General features: G+C 40.3%; 1 protein-coding gene across 1 annotated transcript in view; it reads right to left on the bottom strand.

The window, feature by feature from the left end:
- LOC135473440 (uncharacterized) overlaps positions 1-19,783 on the bottom strand; it is a 45,333-nt gene that overhangs the window by 10,471 nt on the left and 15,079 nt on the right. The window lies entirely within an intron of this gene.

The following is a 19,783-nucleotide window of genomic DNA, read 5'->3' as shown; positions in this document are numbered from 1 at the left end:
CGGAGGAACTACTTCTCGGCTTTACCGATATGAGCAACACCGCCATTACAAGCAATAAAAATGTTAAAACACAGCAAATCTCCCAGCAAATCCAACAGCGGACAGCATTACTGGCTGTCATATCAACCATTTATTTTTGTGTAAATCTGCACCATTTTAGATTGATAACTATTTTGAAACCAAACGGTGGTAACATTAAGGCGATGTAAATTTGCATTGGATGATAGCAAGTACACAAATTAACCAAAGAAAATATATTCATGTACAAGAATCTTTTGTATTTCATGTCCTTTTGAAGTCGACCCAGCGTTTCGATCGTCACCACATGTTTTTAGTCTTGCGTATTAATTACATTAAAAATTAAAATAATTAATGTAGCCTTAATTAATAACCTTTGCCAAATCTCCTTAAGTCATTGTACTGGAATGCTTGTACGTTGTATCTATTAAACCATTTAATACATGAACACTGTCGTCGTTACTCTGGTCTTACTGTCTAAGCTAGGACACTAAGACAATGGCCCTTGCAGATATATGGATTCTATGAATCTGGAAAAAAAATGTGGCATGTGTATAACGATACCTATCTCTTTGTCTTACTGATCCACTGCTCCAAAACTATATATTTCACGGCTTCATGGAAACTATTTTCTGAGAAAGGCTATGAAATCTTGACGCCATTTCGGAAACTTCTTAGCCTACTGGGATCTGACGACTTTCTGTCCACGGAACTGTGCCGTGCCAAGAATAGATGAAACGAATTAGATATCAGGCTGTGAAGCTGGTGGTCCACGTTTTCCATTCGTTTCTTATAAAGCCCCCGCAACGTTCACAACGATGGCAACTCGAAGCGCAGCCCTTGTGCTGACACGATACGCCTTTAACACGACAGAGAGGATTAAACTACATACAGTAAGCATGGTGGGTCGTAACTAGGTAAAGAATACTTGTACACATCTCGTTAAATTAGCAGCTAACAGGCACTGCCTTGTTAGTTGGTTTAGACAGACGGGATGAAAGTGCAAAGTGGTGTAACCTGGAGAACATTACCATGTGTGGTGATATGTACTTTTTCCTGTGGGCATAAATTTATAGTGGAATTTTTGTATTTCCTTCTGAGCCTGACTCGGGGGTGTCCATGGCTCAGTTGTTAGCGCGATGGCGCAGGGTAGTGACCCAGGACCCTCTCACCAATTCGGTCGCTGTGAGCTCAAGTCCAGTTCATGCTGGCTTCCTCTCTGACCGTACGTAGGAAGGTCTGTTAGCAACTTGCGGATGGTCGTGCCTTTCCCTCGGGTTCCCACCGGTTTCCTCCCACCATACTACTGACCGCCGTTGTATATGTGAAATATTTCCTTGCGTACGGCGTTAATCACCAGTCAAATAAATAAATAAATGAATATGAGCCTGACTGACGATTGAGTGGTTAGTGTGCCATAGGCCGGGGTTCAACCCCCAGTCTGATCACACATGTAGTTAGGTGCTGGACATTCTTGGTATTTCGTCACTTGGGGCCGATTCCACATAGCCAGTTTTGACTTAAGTCAAAAATTTGAAATATGACTGTGGAGTTTGTTTTGAATCCTGTAAATTAAAATTTTGACCGCCTCGTCAATGTTATCTATACACAAATGTTTCAAAAGTTCAACTTCCATTACCAACAATTAAAAGTTGTGACAACGTTTTAAATTTTGGGTCACAAATGTCTTTGTTGAATCGCTCCCAGATGATTGGCACAAAGAGGTAAGCTAAGCATTAGTCAACTAGTTGTATACTGCGATCGGATGGAGATTCATGGGTTTGGTCTGTTACCAGTAAGCACAATCTTGATATAATAATATTAATGCAAACCCTTCCTTTTGTCATAGGATATCCCCAACTAACCACAAAGCTTTGTTTTACACAAATGAAAGCAATCATGATCTAAAAGAGGCTAAAACTGTATTTTCAGTAAAGCTCACATACTTAATATAAATATGGTAAACGAACATCATTGTAGACTTCTTTACAAAAGGCTATTCTTTTCTTGCCATGACAAAAATACTAATCCTAACTAAATTATGTTCAAGGCCATTCTAGGAATCCTTTACAGACACATCAAGGTATGTATGTAACAGCCTGTGGCTGTGAGATAAAGCCATTACAGACCCTTGGCTTGGTTCAAATTAGCTAGACCGTAATGGTCGCTCCAGAAGCGTCAATTAATCCCAGTCTGACAGTTCCGGTATAACACACCACCAGCCTGGGATGAGCGTCTATAGGAATAACCACACTGAGCTGACAGAAGGTTTATACAACCACAGTTACATACAGCCTTGGAAGTACGACGTTAAACCTCTCGCTGACTCACTCACAAAAATAACGCCTTGGTATTGAAAAAAGAATTCCTTATGTTTTCGATGTACTGTGACTGTAAGTGGTATTCGAACTTTATCACTTAGTGGGAAACAGCTGAAAATAATTCGAGACTTACCAGATGTGTACAAATGTATTTTTTTTAAAAATATACATACACAGAACGGCTTGCTATATTTGTGAAATTCGGTTATAATTAACAAGATAATGATTGCATTGTTGAAGGACTGTACGGCTCGAACAGCAATGTGATTAATTTTACCATTACTTTATTAACATTTGTTGATGTTCAAAAACTTATTGGGCGTTACACAGAGAAGTGAAACAGTCAGATAACTCAGAGTTTGCCCCCTTTTCTCCCTTTTCTCTTAGGATTATATTGCCATAAGGTGGAGCCACAATCGACAGGTTTTTACAGATGCCTCAAAGTGTCCGGATACTGACAAAACAGGCTGTACATTTTGTGTCTCAGAAATTCACCATGGTGAGGCGTTTAGACTTACGGATGCAGTATCGGTATTTACGGCTGGGTTGACTGGGATTCTGTGTGCGTTGCAGTTTTTATCGGATTTTAAGCCAGCAAGAGCCGTTATCTTCACAGATTCTTAAAGTGCGATACTTGCTTTAAAGAATTTTACGCCAAGGAAAGGCACTTCAATCATTTTTGATATACTTCATTTATGTACCTGTTTATTCTACCAAGGTATGAAAATCTGTTTTGAGTGGGTCCCAGGTCATTCTAGTATTGCAGGTAATGAATGGGCGGACAAGCTAGCGAAACAAGAGCTTTCTCATTTACATATTGCTCAACATGTGTCTGCGTCTGTTTCAGAAGCAATGTATATATTTAAGCGGATTCTTTTTCAGTTTGGCAGGAAGACTGGGACACCTTCATTATAAAGGGAGATATTTTTATAATTTTAATGACATTGTTTCATAATTCTCATCTTGTTAGTCTTTCTTCCAGGTGAGCAGAAACCCTATGCAACAGATTGAGGGCTGGGCACATTCAAACAAATTCTTATTTAAACAGATTTCATTTAGATGATACGGGTGTTTGTAATCATTGCCAGATTGAGGAAACAATTGAGCATATGCTGTTCCGATGCCCACAATATACTCTCTAGAGACATCGCTATTATGTGGAACTACTGTGTGCTGGCATTACAGGCCCTCGCCCAGACAATGTTTTAAGGCCTGGCAAAAAGTCTGGTAGAGTCTTCGAAGCTACATTAAGGTTCTTGCTTCCAGGTGCTAGGAGGAAATTTAGAGTATAGTTCATTTTCACCTCTAAGTTATACTGCATTAATGTGAACACTTCTTGGTTTTAGCACTAATCATGGCGTACATCATTCATTTGAATGGAAACGCCATTCAACAAACTTATTGGGAAAATGCAAAAAACAAGCGAGTGATCACATATAAATATATTTATCAAAATATACATACAAAAAGGACGTACTACATTTGTGAAATATCGCTGCAGTTAACAAGATAGCGATTAGATCTTGAAAAGTAAAAAAAAATATGTATTTCACTCACGCTGTTCACACATCCAAAGTGGCGATCTAATTCAACACGATTAATATAAAGCCCCTGGCCCGTGTTAAGCAGAATTAGACACAGTCATGAAGCAGGGATTCTGGAGGCTAAGTCCATATTTACTTACAAAAGAATTATACTCATTGTAAACTTAAGAAACATTGGAATAACCTTGACACACTAGTTTTTACAGTAATAACCTGTGACATTGATTGAAATCGCCACACACGCTACAAGGCGAGATATGCACACGCCATATGTAGGACCCTTCCGTATACCGCTGTCCACGTAAGGATAATTTACAATGTCAAAATTGAAATTATCCTTCTTGTCGTAAAGACACTGACATTTTAAACGTTTCACAAATAAAGGTGTTTACATCAAGCTGGAGGCTTAGGGCCATGTTTGGCGCCAGTGCAAAAGTTAGAACTACAAATATTTCGGTGTTTGGACTGGCCGCTGCGAAACACCGCATAGATCGATGTGACCCAAATAATGTCGAAAGCAACGTCAAGCTCCAAGCATTCAATGAAACAATATGCGTCCATCTCAGCCAGGGGATGTGTCACATGACCGCTGGGGCAACATGCTCAGAGTTTCAAACCAACACCAGAGTGATGCCATTAGCAGCTGAATGTACTCAAGAATACTGTTCACATGTTTGTGTTAGTGTATTTTGGGGAGTAAGGTCTCAAACTGTACCACAAACTATAAGCTTTATATATTCCTAATGTTATTTGTTTAACGTTGTTTTGTCAGACATATGATATATTCATCAATCAATCTTCATTTGCCACAGTCCAGCGCATTCTTATTACCCGATGCCTGGTGCAGAATGGGAAAATAATCAGGACTAGATCTGGCTCAGCAAAGACGTTCTGACTTAGTCCAGTGTCTTACACAACCTGCATAGAGCAGTTTTTAAACCATCTTTTCGAACAACATGTACAGTTTTTAATCGTGATGGTTATCGTACAGTTTTTAATCCTGATTGTTATCTGCTTGTTCCAAAGACCACAAAGTTATCACATTAACCACTGCTTCCATTATATATTGCTTGTAACAAAGACCCCAAACTATCACATTGCCGACGGCTGCCATTATATATCTGCTTGTTACAAAGACCCCAAACTTGTTCCGTTACCGAATGTTTTCACTATATATCTGCTTGTTACAAAGACCCCAAACTTATTACATTACCGACTGCTTCCATTATATATCTGTTTGTTACAAAGGCCCCAAAGCTATCACATTGCCGACTGATTCCAATATGTATGCATTTTTCTAACACCGTAATTAATGGTAAGCCAAGTTTAAAATCTCAAAACCTAAAACAAGATAAACAGAAAAAACTTACTTACAGCTGTCTAGAGCTTTATATCAGAGGCAGTCCAATTTCTCATTTGCATGTATAGGCTTCTCGTTTTCCTGGCTATTAGCTAATTGGCATCAAGGCTTGATACAGCGGTTGTACCTTATTCGCCGTCCCTTATTCGTGGTTACTATACATATCCATCTGACGAAAATTATAAAGATGCAAAAACCTGCTAGAGCAATAGTATGGCAGCTTCTTAATCGATATGTTGAAGAGCTTTTAAAATTTTTGAATAAAGAATGGAATACATCGAGCACGAGACCAGATGTTCTGATGAAAAGGAGAATACAGACAGTATCTGTGGAATCGTTGTTCACTGGATACCTTTCATGTATATGATATTAAAGATAAATACGACCGTATAAAGGGTGTCATCAACAATACAGTCACAGTTACCATCAAACTAATTTCTTTTAAATCACGAGATTATTCCAGATACTCTGCTCTTATTTTATTAAGCTCAGTTTTTTTGCTTAATTTTGATCCGATACATTCCGGATCAAAGTCATCCAACTTTGTCGTGTCATCAGCTTTTACATACACCAAATAAGAGGTAATTGCCCTCCGCAGTAAATACAAAGTGCTTGTATTCCATGCTTTGTTTAGCATCGCTAAACACAGCTAAAAAAAAAAACAGCACAGCTGAAGTAACAACTGCTTCTTTGCAATTTTAAATGAAAGAATGGACGCAATTTACGTCCCAAGAGCATTACGTTGACAATAAATCTTTGGCATGTCTGGTTATCTGCATATTAGATGGTTTAATGACCTGAAGCTGGTAAACTACTGTACACTGTATATTGAATGCCAAGCTTCTTTGAGGAGTGATTGCAGTCTGAGGCGAATCGATCCAGCCAACTGATCGATTTGTATGTTTTCTTGTTACTATCGGTAGTTTTGCAGAGAGAATACGTCCATCGACTGAGGACTCTCCGTCTGTTGAGTGTCTATATCCTCACACCTCTTGTCAGGTCAAGAAGAACTATTATGAGGTGTCGATAAAGCTGCGCAATAGAAATGTGGTTCTGGGTGCACTGGTAAAACTTTTTATCTCTCTCTGTGATCAAAGTATCCTTTTGAGACATTCACTTCGAAAACTGAAATTGCGACTTCCCTCGAGGCATTAGTTGATGACCTGCATGAAAATAAGCCAATAACCATTGACTGCGGTCCAAATAATACCACTGGCCACGAGAATGTTGGCAGGAACTGACGTGTTATGGTGGAATCAGAGTTCCACCGTAAAGCTGTGAAGAATCTCGCGGTGCTTGATCACACAACACGAGAGGATGGACAACAGGTCGTCGTCGTCATGTTACCGTGTGCTTTATTGATTGCTGAGATAAACACTCTAATCTTATTCCTCCGGCATATAGTTCACACACTTAACGTCACATTCATCAAATCCGTGCGTTCTATACGCTGACTGTTACAAGAGCTCCCACCCCAGCCCCTAAGCGCCCCCCCCCCCCCCCCCGACCTCCTCCCTCAACTGTTCCCTGCCTTATCTCAGGCAATAGCTACCACTATAACCCAAGCATATAACACTCACATATCCGCGAATCTGCGACGAAATAGCCGCGTTATGAAACTGATAAGATGAATCACCGCATAACGAGGATTGTGATAGCTGTTATCTTTCCGAATGGTATGCAACTCTTGTAGAATGTGTAGTTACGACGGCTTCCTGTTTAATTATGTTAATTTCATTCGAATCAGTTTTCAGAGAATTGCTTAGGAACAACAGGTTAGTCACATCACACGTACTGCTATAGGTTAGTCACATCACACGTACCGCTGTAGGTTAGTAACATCACACGTACTGCTGTAGGTTAGTCACATCACACGTACTGCTGTAGGTTAGTCACATCACACGTACTGCTATAGGTTAGTCACATCACACGTACTGCTAATAGGTTAGTCACATCACACGTACTGCTATAGGTTAGTCACATCACACGTACTGCTGTAGGTTAGTCCACATCACACGTACTGCTGTAGGTTAGTCACATCACACGTACTGCTGTAGTTAGTCACATCACACGTACTGCTGTAGGTTAGTCACATCACACGTACTGCTGTAGGTTAGTCACATCACACGTACTGCTATGGCACTACACAAGTGGTATGTAGTCCTACGGTATTTGCCTTAAAGTAATAAAGCTACTAAAATATTACATTTCCAGTAGGATATCCCGCTACCTAAGGCACAATCCTAACAAAATTTGTCAAATTAGCAGATGCGTCTAGTAGAACGGTGCTGAAAGCTTATCGGTTATTACTCTGAGAGCTGCACTGTTCCAGATAAGATCCTTTGAGGCTACCATGTTGCACGGTCGGTAAAACCAAAACGAATTAGAACCGGTTATAATGTTCCTGATTTCATTTCAAACTCTTAATCAAGCAATAATTATACATTTTAAGTCTTAGTATCCGTAATTTATCCATTATTGTCATCTCCCGAGGCTGTTATAAATATTGTCGATATTGCAAATCCTAGTCTAGGTGGATGTTGTTGTTTACCGTTTCACATGCGTTTGGTTTCGTATGAGTAATTATACAAAAACTGGCGTTAACGAAACTTATTACCGAACAAAATATGGAGTATCTGTTGGCAAAGTCAAGCTCTGTTTCCATGTATCATTCTTCATATATTTTAGAATAAAAAACACCGATCCAATCACTAGGTCCCCGCTAGTCTTCAATCCCCTTCCCCATGTCATTTCTCTTTTTTGGTGCCAGTGTTGTCTGCCTCTGGCGTTTTTGCTTTATCATATATCCTCTATGTTTCATGGAATATCTCATAAGAAACCCTGCGCATTATGTTTTTTCACAATCTCGCAATTCTTCCGACTCAAGCCATCCAATGGGGTCTCGCGAAAGACGGCTATATCCGTTGAACAATAAGACCTCTACAGCTTTGCGGTGTCCTCCGAATGCCCCCAACCCTCCCACACACACACCTTCCCCAACCCCCAATACCCATTCCAACCATCCATCTCTACCCACCAACTTCGGCCGTAGTCTTAAAAGTGAACTATTGTTGAACAGGGCAAACAGAGGCAAATAGATAATTTAAACTGGAATTGTTTTTCAGCCGTTTCGAATTGATGCGGTTGTCCCACAAGAAGATATATGATATTCGTCACAATAGTAAAATTTCACTGGGAAATTCCATAACAACATCATCTTCAAAACTGATATACAAATAAATGATATTTTGAGAAGAAATATTCCCGATCGTCATTTGTATGAGTTTTTTAGCCATTGTCTCTAAATCAGAAATTGATTTCTCTTACAAGACGTCCCAATGAGATGCTCTATTTCAAAGTTTCGATCACTTGCCACGTAAGCGTTCCCTTCTGAGGACATCATCATGAACTCACAGTCGTTGAGATTTGTCGAATTCATTCATCGAATGCGACTAATCGACTGAATATAGGACCAACTCAATCTCATATCACTTGTGCTATCTCTCTTAAATTAAATGACACACTTAACCTTACACCTTTGATTTTGTCGAATTCTGCAAGTCGGTATACAAGGACAGTGTTACCCGGGTTTAACAATGTAAGCGCATGCCGACATCCAAAATACTAAATACAAGATACTAATTTTCACGGCACACCACACACTAACAAAGAACTACGCGTAGTCTTCTTATCTAGTAACCATCTTGTAGCAAATAGGAAAGAGCATAACTGTTTCAGATAAGACAATAACTAGTACGAATTTATGTGGAGTTACATTACAGAGTACTCAAGAAAGATTATCATCGGAATAACCCAAAAATAGATGACATTCAGCATCCACAATCGAATTTTAATCAATTACGTAAATGCGCTCAATGAACTCATGAGTATTAGTCACATTCGATGGATCGAGTTACATTGTTCTGTATCTAGTCTCTGTCAGAGTTGCCAGTATATAGACACATGTATATTTTATTGGTGTTTCACGCTGCACGACAATAAGTGACTTTTTTCATAATAGGACGGCCGTCAGGTTGGTGGCTGGGGTAAACAGAGCGCTAAGGTCGCCGTGAGTTCAAGGCCAGGTCATGCTGGCTTCCTCTCATGCCGTACGTGGGAAGGTCTTCCCTCAACTTGCGGATGGTCGTGGGTTTCCCTCGGACTCTGCCCGGTTTTCTCCCACCATAATGCTGGCCGCCGTCGTATAAGTGAAATATTCTTGAGTACGGCGTAAAACACCAATCGAACAAATAAATAAATAACCAGAGCGCCCAGATTTTATCGGTGGCCCTTACAGAAAAATCTGCAGTCAAAGCTTGTACCGGAAAATGGATTCAAACCTATGACCTCAGTGGTCAGTTGCTGATCGGTTGTAGCGAGAGAAAAAGGCTCAGTCGACTGTTTCAGCGAGGGCCGCTGCTTATCTTCGTCATTTTTGGACAGTAAACAGGCATGGTTGTTAAGCTGTTAATCTGTAAATGACTTGACCAACTAACAAAGATCAGTCGGGCTTCACAAACGACCAGATCTAGATCCACTCTCAGAAATAGATTAATCCCTGTCCTGCAGGTAAAGTTTGATTTTTGGAGCGGAAAGTCTTTTCCATATGTGAACACTGATGTATTCTGGATGCCGTTAAAACCAGCCTACAAATCCTCTTGGGGATTATTCTGACAACCGCACCAAATGGCAAGTTGTAGGATTTAGTAGTTACACCCCGCTGCCCCTTGGTGTCTCACCACGATCACCATCGGCGGGCTAGCTCGGTAGACGGAAAACCCCTGAATTATTCAATCCGTTCACCATGAACATTTATGAGGGCCGGTGAGTAAGAACCGATTAGCATCACACGGACCCTAAGATTCACATGGAAATCTCTTCAACCCGCCAAAGACAAACAAGTCTCGGTCCACACTTTACAGCCAAGATGACATAACTGACGTGGTTATGCATTCAAACCACAATCATAATGACCGAGCCGTGTGGACTGCCTCAGTACAAAGAATTACCTATCACCAACGAGGTAGCATGTTCGAATCAAACTCTGCCCAGCGTGGCTGCGGTCTTAAGGTTTTTTTTAAGGTACACATTGCGAAGCGCTCTGATTTCTTCCGAGTTTTCTACCTAAGAAAATTTTCCTGACTGACGAGTGATGGGCAAAAAAAATGAACAGTACGTCAGTGACCGACACCCAAGCAGCAATATGTTCAGCACGTATTCAAATAAGTTTCTGTATACATAATCGATGGTTTCGACAATGTCCATTTTCATATTTACACTCCACTCTGCATGTCTGGAAATACAGTGAAATTATCCAGCCACATAATGCAAACCATTTTAAAGCATACTTTTAGTGTAAATACCTGAAACAGTAGGCTCATTCCATAAACAAACGAATCAAGAAACATTAAGGATTTTTTAAAAAGGTGCATATATAAAAGGTAAGAATAGGTGGATGTCAAATATATAAATAGTTCTGTTATTTATGACTACGCTTTACTTGTTTGTTTGATCGTTATCTTAATCCCACTCAAAAGTACTTCAGTCAGATTTGTTTGATTGGCATAAAGCGCGTACAGCCCGCAAAAAAACACCTTAACGGACAAGAAAGCTTGACCGCCCTACTTAAAGCCACAGCCACACCAAAGTGAACTGACAGCAAACACGCGTCTCCATTGGTCAATATCTAGTTGTCTTCCAGGATAATGAATAACTCGTCCACAGGAAGCCCTTCGGGTGTAATAAAAAAAGTTGGTATACGTCATTAGATAAATCCGGAGCCTTTGACTCGAATGTCACCAGATAAACCACTATATTTCGCATGCCATATTCAGCTTTCAGATGGAAGATTCTGAGCGGAACTGACTTTAATTCCATTATCATTCGATTGTGAGTCGTGAAAGTCTATTTCCGCTGTTGCATCGTTTTGGTGGCTTATAGGCCATTAGAAGCGTGGGCAAGCTTCAATCGGCATCTTCCGGCTATCAGACGTAATGAGGATGACATAAACTAGCGATAAAGCAAATCGAATCAATGCAGAACATTGTGAAGCTTGTAACGACTGGTGATTCGTGTTTGGTGAATGGATCATATTGATCTGTGTGGTCAGGACGTTTGACAGGTTAGTTTGATCAGAGAACCGTCTCACGCATTCGCAACATCCCCAACTCCAGAAATATAATGGTCCTACAACCTTCAGACAAAACAAACGTGTGAATCCATTCCTAGAACAACACAGGCCATATGCACCAGAAAGTCAGGTGTGTTTTAACAGCAGCATGACAATGAGATGTACTTCCATGGTCTTTTGTCCGAGACAAGAGTTACTGCAGTCAAGATGTCTGCTTTCTTTTCGCCAATTTTTGACCTTGAAAAGGGCCTTGAACCAAAGCTCGTGATTATCAAGAACCTCTCACAAACGTAAGCTGTAAACCATAAATCCAGACAAAGTAAACTGATACTTAAAGTGTCAGTTTTCCTAAGCTGTCACAGGGCAGCGTCAAGCGCATTTAACATGGAGAGTTATACAGGGTGTCCCACCATCCTGATTTTTAATTGTTTTTCTGTGTTTCCAATTTATTACTGATTTTAATTTTTTCTCTCTCTCTCTTTCAGAGTTAATTATGGCTAATAAACTAACAGTACCAGAAAGGGTTGAATTGGTTTTTTCATGTTTGGAAGAGATGGGGCAACACACCGCTCTGTAGCTCAAGCATTCAACCTCAACCTGGATGGTGCGCGATTTCTGGGACACCCTGTATATTCGCCATATATGTGTTGTCATGGATGTTACGCAAGGTGCGAGTTATGACTGATTTATAAAACGGGTTATTGAACCGTCAATTTCCTTTGACATTCCCAACATGTGTATATATGCAACTGACTAATTTTCCTAGTGAATAAAACTATTGTTTAATTCTCAAAAAATGCCTAAAGTCTTACACGCTGTTTTCTTGTTCCATTTATTTGTGTACGTATCCACGAGATATTTTTAATAAAAACAAGACCGGCTAAACTTTTTGTCTTTATTCAGATTCATTTAAACGTCTCAATGAAATAAATATTTATGCACAAAATGTTTAGTTTCCGTTCATACAATATAAATTTCCTGGTAATTGCACCAAGGGACTGTACTAATTATTTTTTCAGTCCCGATTACAGTGAACTTTCATCCCCGATTTGATGATTAATAGAATAAAGGCGATCAACATGATTAGCAGGAGAAAAGACGCCTCAATCTGCATTGCATACGTGTAACGCAACATCTTGTGCAGTCGATCAGTTGGTCTTAGGGGAACATCATCTTGTTTCGTGCTTCCTGAGGGTCCAGCGGACAGTCTGGCAACGCTATCACGGACGTGTTTCAAATACAGTAACACCACCCACTGCTTCAAGGCTATGACGTCATGCAATCCTGCTCGGTTTATTGCTTTTCTGACATGGGTCAGTTTACGCCACAATGCAGACAGATGTGTAGGCTCAGGTCACGTGACCGAAGGTCAAGAATAACATAAAGTTTTGTTTGATGGACTAAAATCACGCATGCTTGGGTTCGCTAACGCTAATATTGCTAATAACTGACGGAAGTGCTCTTTTTTGAGATGTCGTATACTGAATGGTGTGGATTATTTAAATGTCAAATAAATCAGCGCAACTGATTTCGAATATTTGTACTATTCACTTGTGAAACGTGCTAATGCCTCCAATTTTCAGTGTAGTCAATTTTATAACTAGCACAGCGGATGCTTTCATCGGCACAAACTGATTTGCTTGACTCCGCCATATCACAACCACTCTGTAGTAACCGAATGGCATTTTTCATGTAACCTGCATCAATACCCAGCAAACATTTAACATTTCTGACCAGATTTATTTTATCAATTCTTTCAGAGGTGCTTGTTTTTCTAAGTAGCCAGTTCTATAGAAGGCGGTGACACGCAAAGGGAATATATACATAACAGCAGTTGGTCGAACGTCCATGTTATTCATTGACCCGGCAGAAGGGATGGGATTCCCAGAAGCAATTTTAGGAAAATCCTGGAATATGAGATTGGCCAGAACTCTGCTGAACGCAATAAGTCATGGGTTTTAACAACGGGATTTTGTAACTCAGCGTAAATGGACGGTTTTAACAAAGGAGCTGGTTTTTAAGGCATTGATCATTTACTTGTGTTTGTTTTGATTCACTCTACTACAGAGCGCCAAGATACAACGCTAATCTCTCTGTTATCCGCCTGGTAACAAAGCTGTGCCTTCTTAATGCACCTTGTGAGGACGAGAGTATTATTCCCCATTGATCGCACTGATTGAATGTACATGACGTCAACAAAGTTCTTGCTTTACATATTGACATTTCCGTCTTTCTGATATCCACAGGACATGGGAATAATTTGACACAGTTTATTTAGTGCTACCTAAAACGGCGGGTATATCGGAAGTAACAATACAGGACGTGATATTAATTCTAAATATTTACGGTCATTGTGGTTATTAGAGTTATGAGACAAAAATATCGATAAGAGCTTCTTAGCTGCTTTTGATCTTTGCGGAAATATATTTCAGTGCACATCTTGAGTGGGTGTAATCTAGAGTAGGCATAAACCATAGCGTAATGACACGCAATAACACATCACTTGACGTTACTTCAAAGATTCGCTAAAAAAAGTACATGTTTTTATTGCAACTGAAAAACACAATATGCTTTTAAAAAACCTCACCCCTACTGAGAAATCAAATTTCACTGAAAAGACAAAATGGGTACCTTCTTCATTAAAATATTTACGCAGCTGGTTTCGAAGATATTACAAGATAAAAGCGCTTCTTACGCATGCCAAAATGTCTGCAACTGAGCTACGACGTCGTCGAAGGAAAATGACACTTCTTTTCCTATAAATAGCTCCGTTAAATCAACTAACTTATCTAAGAAACTCCTTTTCTATAGTATGATGCAGAAATAAACAATTTTGATAAAGCTGGTGAAAGTAACAGTTGCCATGGCAACTGCTCAGTAGTAGTTCATTCGTATGTACCTGTGAGGTAGCTCTTTACATAGAGCACGACATTGAGCTGAGAAATTCCCCAAAATTGCCACTGATCGAAATTAATGTTGAAATTCACAAGTATTCAAGCTTAATCCAGCAGTTAATCCATCAGCAGCATATAGCCAAAATTAATAACGGGACGTTGATCACATGCATCCAGCTAACACACGAGAAGGACACGAGGTGACTGTGAAACATGTGCACCAAGTAGGTGGAGAATCAAGACTAGTGTGTTTCCCATTTTAAGATATCCAACATTTTAAAAAAAAAATTTGAAAAGAAATTTATTTATTTATTTATTCATTCAATTATTTATTTCATTGTTGTTTAACTCAAAACCTTACTTCATTTATACGATGTCTTCATTTTGTCGGTGGTGGCAACCTAAAGAAAACAAATACCGATAAAATACCATCCTTTGGTACGTAACTGACGTTCCTTAGGTGTGACACACGAACATCCGCTCATTAGCACAAGTACAGACCAACTCAAGTATTCACGCTACAATTTCGACGGCCTCATCTTCATTCCTTAGGAGATTGCCGGCCTCAAAGATCATTGTCGCGTGTTAAAACAAAACCAACCTGTAATGGCGACGGCGACCTGCCGTAGGCAATGTGTTAGCAATGACTAGTGACTTTCGTAGCATTTGGCCCCTTTAAAATTTTGCAGACCTGAATTAGTGACCACACAGGTGTCAGTGAAATATTGCAGCAGTTGGAGGCTTCAAAATGAACTAGCTGAAGGCGACTTCGGTGGGAACTCTCCACACACAGGAGGCGACATTGTTTACACTCAGAACGGCCATCATGACGTGCAGGCCTTGTTTTATCACGGGGTGGTGATCTTCGAGGCCGTCAATCTCCTAAGGAATGAAGGTGAGGCCGCCGAAATTGTAGCGCGCATATTTGCCTTGGTCTGTACTTACGCAGGAGGCATGAGAAAAGTGCCTGAGGTGCGAGTTTGCAGAACTCTAGCACTACTCCACTTAAAATCAAACAGAACGTTGTGTAGCTGTACCTCGTAGTGTTAGCGAAGGTGCAGAGGTTCGTGGAGCTACAAATAACCTACATCCCATGAAGTAGCCATGTTATATAATTTACAACACTGCTATATCAGATTAACCTATGTTTTATTCCTTATAAAAAAAATATATTCACACTTCTAGAACCTGCGGGGTCACCACACAGGATGCCTTTTTACTGCATTTTACGGATCATATGTCGAATTGTCAACAGCTGGTAATTTGCCTTTATCAAGATATATACATTATACAGACAGTGCATATCCCTATCAGGAACTGTAAGTTCAAGAGAATATATCACTTGTCGAGATCTGGGCATTGCTGTTTTCCCATCCCCAAGCATGCACTATGTGTTTTATTATACAGAAACGGCATAATTGCTCCGTTGACACATTAAGTCACTGAGTTTGGACGTTCGGAGCTAGCAACCATCCGGTTGTTCACTTTACAAACAAGTAGCCGTCGGTGAGCACACGAAGGGAGGTAACTGTAGTGGAATAAACGCACGTGATCGTTGGATATTACTGAGCGCGAGATCGATGGATCTTGCCACGCAAACGTTAGACGTCTTGTGCGCCTGACGTTGCTTTGCTTGAGCGCGTTATCGTTGTACATCCTGCGTTATCTTTGAATATCATGTGACCGTGTATTGACCAATGAAAACCAAGAACCACTCTTCGAGATACAATATTGTTGTACTGCCCAAATATGGCCTTAATACACGTTCCATAATACATGGCCTTTCTATTGGTCAGTACCAAACACCAGGCACGAGTCAAATGCCAGCGTCTTGAATGGCACAGAACCTGTGCCTGCACAAGGCTTCCCATAATTTAGTCCGCCTGGCAAGACTTATTCATTTACAGGCGGTCAATGAGATCCTTTGTTCAGTCCAGTACAGCGGAATGCCGTAACCTGGCGATGGTCATCTGGTCAGACAGTCTGGAACCAAGAACCTTTTGGGTGTTGACTATCCCTATAGATTGGTATAGTAGACACAAGCTGAGTGTGGACATTGTCTGAAGTTGGAGGCACAGAAGAGCTAACAGGAAGGTCAGCAGAAAGGATGGTTTCTTTTCAGGTCAGTGCGTAAATTAGTTTTGATGACAGCGATGTAAATACCAAACAAGACTTGGCCACTTTCTGTGAGATTATGGAGCCTGGTGAACGTATCACTAATTCAGAGTACACTTTGGTATTGATAAGCTTTTTGTCCAGCTGCTGAATCGAACTTTTTCAGCCACCTCCTCCTTCCAGCTTTATAAGAAAGTTGAATTAAAAATACTTTACGTGCCAATTGATCACTGCTTGAGGAAAAAGATATTTATAACATGTTTGACACTGAACATCGAACAAGACATCGGCTTAAGTCCCCATATTTTTTTCAGTTTGACTGGAAATAGCCCATTGGAGCAACTTCTAAGTGTTTAGAAGCACTAAATGATCGGGTTTACTTGTAAAATATTGAACAGCCCTCGCAAAGGTACGACTCTTCCGAGTCTGATTAACGACTGCATCTGAAGTGCGTAAACTGCTGCGGTTTTTCCCAGCAGTATTCTAAGTTCAAAATTTTACTTCAGCCGTTGGTCGATGTGAAATGTTTGACCTGGTAAACGTTCGCCTAGCAAATAATGTTTCCCTAGAGTCGTTGTCTGATGCGGAATTGGTCGTGAAAAGCGATAATACGATGGGGCAGTTCGGTTGATGCTAATTTACAACGGTACTTGTACTGAATACGGAAAAGGACCACAACAGCAGATTTAGCTCGGCACCGAAAAGGCTTTAAGAATTAACGACATCCTTTGCGAGCCGCTAAGTATCTGGACAATTGTTTCGTGTAGTGTTTTATTACACCAAACGTTTCACTTTATTACAGACTTTCTGGCAGAAGATAATGGTAATGTAAGCTAAAAAACTTGATTAAAGATGCAGAGTAACTTTTGTGTAAATCTTAATCTGGGGTCTTAGGCAAGGAAAATGTCACACTGGAGAGTACACAAAGGTAGTCTGGATGGCCACGCTAAACATCTCACCATGCAATAAAAAAGACTACAGCATAATAGTGAGTAAGCCAAGACGAGCGATGACAGTTGAGAAATTTATTTATTTATTTATTTATTTGATTTTTTACGGTATACTCAAGAATATTTCACTTATACGACGGCGGCCAGCATTATGGCGAAAGGAAACCGGGCAGAGCCCGGGGGAAACCCACGACCATCCGCATGTTGCTGTCAGACCTTCCCACTTACGGCCGGAGAGGCAGCCAGCATGAGCTGGACTTGAACTCACAGCGACCGCACTGGAGAGAGGCTCCTGTGTCATTACGCTGCGCTAGCGCGGTAACCAACTGAACCACGGAGCCCCCCCCCCCCCAGTTTACAAATGCTCTCGCGTAAGCACTGAAATCCAGTCTTTTCAGTTTAGCCCCATTAGGGTTTTGTTCTAACTGTTCATGTAAATGCATACTGCGTAGCAACTTACACGTCCCTTAGCACCACAGCTTAAGGAAAATTAGGTAAAAAAATACAGAGGCACTAATTGAAATTTATTTGACGTCATCGGTCTAGAAAAGCTCCAAATGCTGTGTTGTCATCACATTTAACTAACAATCACATTTAACTAACAATCACATGAAAACCATGCAAAGGAACCAATAAGCAAAGCAAAATCCACAGCTCAAGTATTGCATGCATCAGATACACAATGATGATACGGATCTCACTCTTCTGTGGATCTGAGATCATGTGTTCCGCGATACCAATCAGAAAGGACTGCATATACCACAACATATTGGGGAGAAGAGTTAACATTTGTCATGTCCTGATAAACCAAGTGCATAGCCAGTCACATCATATGTCTTTAAAAATAGCTGCTATGTAACATGAGATCCGTGGACGGGGCAAAGCAAATCTGATTCCTAATGAAGTCTGGTAGCACGACAGCATCGCTCTGACTACCCTGATTGATATTAATATACGCCCCCGCCTTCACGAGTGCCTGATGGAAAGCTAGAAAGAAGGGGAAATGCTCGACCACTTGGCTTCGTAATTAACATTACCACGATCAACACGTCGGCATCAAAATGAAATATTCAAACAGTCATCAAAACAATGCTATTTCAGCGATACTGACAGTAAACTTACCTAAACATCAACATCGACACCATCATTACTTTAGTATCATCCCTGTCAAAATAGTTATCACCACTTCCAAATGTCAACAGTACTAAAAGTATAGCTGATCAACATTGTCCTAAGTATAACTATCATCACATAATTACTTCTCTGAATGTCAGCCATGTGGAATGCGCCCGAACATTTCATCATCAGCATCATCCCCATCAACAAATCAGCATTATCCGAATTTAAATAAATGTAATATCAGTACCCTTCCGAATGTCAACAACATTGAAAGTGTCTAGACACTTCACTACCAATGCCATTATCATCATCACTATTATCATTCCTTCACCATTATCCAAAAGACAACGATTAAGAAAGTTGCAGAACACTGGGCCATTACTATTGTCATCTTCACTGCAACAGAATCATCAAAATCATCATCTCACAAAACAGGTATAGATAGGTCATGGTGTGATGTCATCTCAATCATATTAAACTCCTGTGGAGAAAATGCCCAGGCCAACTGCATGACATTTACCACTAGCATGGCTAATGTTTCACGCCAACAATATATGTATGATGGTTCATATTCTGGTTATGGGAATAGCGTTCAGGAGTCATATTTAACTGCTTATATACATGTACATCGACTGATACAACGGGTAAGGACCATTGCACTGGCATTTGTGATTATGGGAATAGCGTTCAGGAGTCATATTTAACTGCTTATATACATGTACATCGACTGATACAACGGGTAAGGACCATTGCACTGGCATTTGTGATTATGGGAATAGCGTTCAGGAGTCATATTTAACTGCTTATATACATGTACATCGACTGATACAACGGGTAAGGACCATTGCACTGGCATTTGTGATTATGGGAATAGCGTTCAGGAGTCATATTTAACTGCTTATATACATGTACATCGACTGATACAACGGGTAAGGACCATTACACTGGCATTTGTGATTATGGGAATAGCGTTCAGGAGTCATATTTAACTGCTTATATACATGTACATCGACCGATACAACAGGTAAGGACCATTACAATGGCATTTGTGATTATGGGAATAGCGTTCAGGAGTCGTATTTAACTGCTTATATACATGTACATCGACCGATACAACGGGTAAGGACCATTACACTGGCATTTGTGATTATGGGAATAGCGTTCAGGAGTCATATTTAACTGCTTATATACATGTACATCGACTGATACAACGGGTAAGGACCATTGCACTGGCATTTGTGATTATGGGAATAGCGTTCAGGAGTCATATTTAACTGCTTATATACATGTACATCGACTGATACAACGGGTAAGGGCCATTGCACTGGCATT

The sequence above is a fragment of the Liolophura sinensis genome, chromosome 8 (genome assembly GCF_032854445.1).
Source record: "Liolophura sinensis isolate JHLJ2023 chromosome 8, CUHK_Ljap_v2, whole genome shotgun sequence".
In the NCBI taxonomy this organism is placed as follows: Eukaryota; Metazoa; Mollusca; class Polyplacophora; order Chitonida; family Chitonidae; genus Liolophura; species Liolophura sinensis.
This window is presented reverse-complemented; position numbering and strand designations above follow the sequence as displayed.